The sequence below is a fragment of the Nematolebias whitei genome, chromosome 22, assembly GCF_014905685.2.
Source record: "Nematolebias whitei isolate Nwh7 chromosome 22, NemWhi1, whole genome shotgun sequence".
Taxonomy (NCBI): Eukaryota; Metazoa; Chordata; class Actinopteri; order Cyprinodontiformes; family Rivulidae; genus Nematolebias; species Nematolebias whitei.
In genome coordinates, this window is record NC_056519.1 from 15633852 (window position 1) to 15638952 (window position 5101).

Below are 5101 nucleotides of genomic sequence, written 5' to 3' on the forward strand. Positions count from 1 at the left end.
TCCCACACTCTTGCAATATTCTAATGTTTCTAAACTCTAAAAGCTCTAAAAGAGAACAGAATGTCATGATTTCAGCTCCCTGCCTCCGCTACTCTTTGCCACCTGCAAGGTTCTTGGCCACGCCCTGCACGGAGAACAGCTGATCAGCTGCAGCAGGATGTTTATCCTGCAGCTCTGGGCTGCACAAACGTGCAGCAGGTGTTAAATAATTTAAAATAATTTATTTTAAATAAAAATTCCATGCTGATTGCATGGCTCATCCATCAATTAGCCAATTGTGTGTATAATCTTATTTTGAAAAATACGCGATAGAGCGAGTCCGCGATAAACGAACCGCGAAGTAGCGAGGGACTACTGTAGTTTTCTTTGAGGAAACTACGCTTTCTAGTTTTAATAATGCCTAAAAGTATAGCTTAGTTATTTTAGTATGATGAAGATTAATCTATGGTGGCTAAGCCCCTAATCTTGTTTAAGATTAGAGGCTTTCTCCTGGACAAAGAAACTTTTTTTTTCTAACTGTCCTGTCATAAACTTCTACATTGATAAAGCTGCTCACACTTGTTAATAAGTTAAATTTGTGAATTTGAACAGCAGCATCGCGCTCCTAACTCCTATGGAAGCAGAAAGTGTATTTTTGTTAAGACAAATAATGACAGTGAGTGTGAAGGTGTAATTACTTAAAGAAATTATCAAAATAATTTTTACTTTAATGACCTGGGCAAAGCTCGTTTCTCACCTCAACGTCACTACAACCTGAACTGTTTAGTACATCCAAAAAAGAAATAAAAATGGCAGTTTCTTGTTGTAAAATGTGTCATAATAAAAGATAAAAAAAAACACTAGAAAAGAAGCACCTTTAGTCCGGACTTCATGCACAGACAAACCATCATAGTGGTGCTGATGCTGGAGGTATTAATGATGATGTACAGCATGAATCATGTTGCAACTTTTTTTTCCCTCTGCCTCATCTCGCAGCTCGCTTTCTCTCATGCACACACGGGTTATCGCTGCTCCGTGGTGCAGAAGGGATCGGGGCAGAGGAGGAGGGGGGGTTGTCGTCATACCTTCCTGCATCTGCCAGTTTCTGCCCCAATTAACTCCCAATTATTTCATTTGTCGTGCTCCACCTTGAAGCAGCTTCCCACCGCGGACAGGACGAGCAGCGCACCAACATCATCGCGTCTGCAGCATTTAAAGGAGTATGAAATGCAAAAACAACATAGTGTTCATATCCAGATTAACAGCCTGGGAGAACACAAAATCTTTAACTAAAGTTAGATTAAACAAAGGTAAATTGATCCATTCCTGCCTGGGAAGTTATGTGTTTGGACCTATTACAAAAAACAACAAAAACAATAAAGTCTGACTCAACGTCTCTTGGGCAACTAGAGAAACAGGTGTGAGAACGAGTTGTAACGCTGCACAGTAATTGCCCTCGTCTTCCCACTTTGATGGAGGAGTTGTTCTCAGAAGTCCAGTGTGAAATGTAGCTCATTACTGCTCATCTCCTGCAGTGTTCGAGCACCGCCGCGCTGAATACAGCCATCAGTTAAGAAGCTCGTTTTGAACATTCCCGAGCAGCCGCCGTCCTCCATTTTCCAGCTGACCTCGATCATGTGAAGCGTTACAAACTCAGACCGCTCAGCTGTTTCCTTCCTGTATAAATGTTACCTTCAGCTTTAAGGTTGCCCGACTCCAACGCATCACTCGTGTGAAGATTTGAAATGAGCTGACAGGAGTCAGTCGTGTGAGGGTTTTATAAAATTTGACGTTATTCATACCATACCATTTTATTTATAGAGCACTTAAAACAGCGACAAGGCCAATCAAAGTGCTGTACAGACAGAACAACAGGTAACACACGAAGCAATATACAAAATGAAATAAATCAGAATATAGACATAAAAACGATGCAGATAATAAATATGACGACTAACTAGTGTGGAGCATACCCGATCAAAACACAGATCATCTGGTGTTGAAAGCTAATGAATAGTAGTGAGTTTTTAAACGGGATTTGAAAACCGAGGGAGAGGGGGCCTGTCTGACAAGCAGAGGCAACTCGTTCCAAAGTCTTGGTCCTGCTACAGAGAAGGCCCTGTCACCTCTGCGCTTAAGACGAGTTCCTGGAACAGTGAGGAGCAACTGGTCCGCTGACCTCAGGGAGCGTGGTGGGACATACGGTTGTAGAAAATCAGAGAGATGGGGGGGCGACACTGTTCAGTGATTTGTAGACATACATGAGTATTTTGAACTGGATTTGAAGGTGAACCAGTAACCAGTGCAGTGAGGCCAAGACTGGTGTAATGTGCTCTCTTTTGCCTGTACTGGTTAAAAATCGGGCTGCTGCATTCTGAACCAGTTGTAGTGGTGCTATGGAGGTCTGACTGATACCAAACAGGAGTGAATTGCAGTAATCAAGCCTAGATGTAATGAATGCATGTATTACTGTCTCCAGGTTCTTTTTGGACAATATGGGCTTCAGATTAGACAGCCGCCTCAGTTGGAAGAAACATGATTTCACAATCATGTTTACATAATTGTTAAGTTTTAGGGAAGGGTCCATTATCACTCCCAGATTTGTGACTCTTTGTTTTTCTGACAGGGATAGAGTGGAAAGGTCGATGCAGTGGTTTGTGATTGTGTCGTTGGGAGGGAACAACATGACTGCAGACTTCTTTTCATTGAAACTTAAGAAGTTTAAAGCCATCCAGTCCCTGATGTCAGCCAGGCAGTCGAGCAGAGGTTGAATAGAGCATTGTGTCTTAGGGGAACGTAGATTTGACAGTCGTCGGCGTAGAAGTAAAAGGGTATGTTGTGTTCCCGGAAAATAGCACCAAGTGGCAGCAGGTATAAAGAGAATAGGAGGGGACCCAGGATGGACCCCTGCGGAACCCCCCATTTAAGCTCTGCCGCTGCAGAACTAAAATCCTTGATGGAGACACAAAAGGATCTGTCAGCGAGATAGGATCTGAACCAATTGAGGGCTGACCCTGTGATGCCCATCCACTGCTCCAACCTAGCAATTAGGATCTCATGGTCGATGATGTCAAAGGCGGCTGTGAGGTCCAACAGGACAAGCTGCACAGAATCACCGGTATCTGTGAATCTGAAGATGTCATTAAAAACCTTCAATAGGGCAGTTTCAGTGCTGTGGAGAGGTTTAAAGCCAGATTGGATGACTGTGTGCAATGATTTTAAGGAAGCAAATGTGAAAAGTCTGAGCTTTTTCAGCTCTAACTTTATATTTTGTGTGTTCATGTTGGGGAAAAGTGTGTCCCGGTCCTTTTTTGTGATTTAAACATACAAACCACATTTTTTTCAGGTGAAACTAAAGGGCATGGCTTTCACATGCAAAAGGCAAAAAAACTGTTTTTCTCAACTAAAATTATCTTTACTGACACAAAAACAAGTGTAAAGTTTAGTTTGATGCATTTGTAGGTAATTATGTCTGTATTTTAAATCTATAATCCTCACAAAGCATAAAAAACAAGTCAAAACTGTTTATTGTTTCAACAAATATGGAGTGTCTACCGTACTTGCCGCCGTAAACGCCGCACCGCTGTATAAGTCTCATCAGTCCAAAAATGTCTAATCAAGTGGAAAAAAAACCATAAATAAGTCGTTTCGTCGTATAAGTCGCATCTATTATGCGTCACCACTGATAACCCGGAAACGTGGGCCAGTGTTGTTCCAAAAATCGATTGGCTGCCAAATGGCGGCTGCGTGAGCGTGCACGGGAGGACTTTACCAAGAATTTAACAAGATTAACACTTAAAAACAATTATTTGGTTGCTCGAAATTATATCAAAGGTGCGTCTCAGTTTAATTTTTCCTTAATAAATGCACTTTGATGGTCAAATCAGCTGCATTTTCAAAAGCCGATTCGTGGCTGTTGGAGCGCGCAGAGGAACGAATCGCTGTGCATTTCTTCAAAATTTAACAAGAAAATCACCTAAAAACAATAATTTGTTTGCTCAACATTATAATAAAGGTGTCTCAGTTGAACGTTTCCTTAATAAATGCACTTAAATAGTCAAATCAGCTGCACTTCACCTGAGCGTCACAGCCAAATGCAGCCGATTTGACGTTTGCTCCAGGAGTTCTGGAGCGAGACGAAGGTGGCTTGGTATGGCAAGCCAAGTGTCTCATTAATAGCCACCTGTTAATGAGACACTTGGCTTGCCATACAGGTCGAGGGCCCTCTAGTGGCTGAAAATGGTAGTGCTCAATGTTTTCCATGTCAGAATGAATGAAATCGTCAGATCTCAGCCAAACATTGGGTTATAAATATGGGGAAAAACATAAATAAGTTGCTTCGCCGTACAAGTCGCAGGGCATGCTAATTTATGCAAAAAACGGTGACTTATACAGCAAAAGCTATGGTAATTTTATATATGCATTTTAATGTATTGTATTTGTTTTACTGTTCCTGGATAAAAGAAAACGTTAAAAATGGCTAAAATAACTAGTTTTACACATGATAATGACATGGTGTCTTTTATGTAAAAGAAGTTGGCAAGAACTGATGGCAGATCTTGTATCAGTGGAATATTTTACTTCTTTGGGAGTTTAAACGAGTTTAGAGGATTGACGTTACCATATCTTTGAAAACAACAAAACTGTACTTTTGTAGGATTTGCATATAAAAGGTTCTGGGTTAAATAAATTAAATCAAACTGCTTTTCGAAAGTGGCTGAAAGAGGACTTGGGTTCAGATCCCAGAAAAGCTCACACCATTGGCATCCAGTCTAGGGATGCACGATATTGAATTTTTGGCCGATATCCGATATGCCGATATGTTAAAACTTGTTTGGCCGATAACCAATACCAATACAGATATTTTACCCCCTAGACCTATTTACAGAGACTAAATAGCTTTCTCTGCTGTGGAATTAAAATACTACATTATTCTGCATGGTCTTTGTCATTTTGGCCTGCTACCAAATGCAGATGCCAAAAAGGGGACTGAAAATAATTAAATATATATATATATATATATATATATATATATATATATATATATATATATATATATATAAACTGTGCCTTTCATATCTGTGAGTTATTTTGATGGAATGGCCGATGTCCGATATTTAAC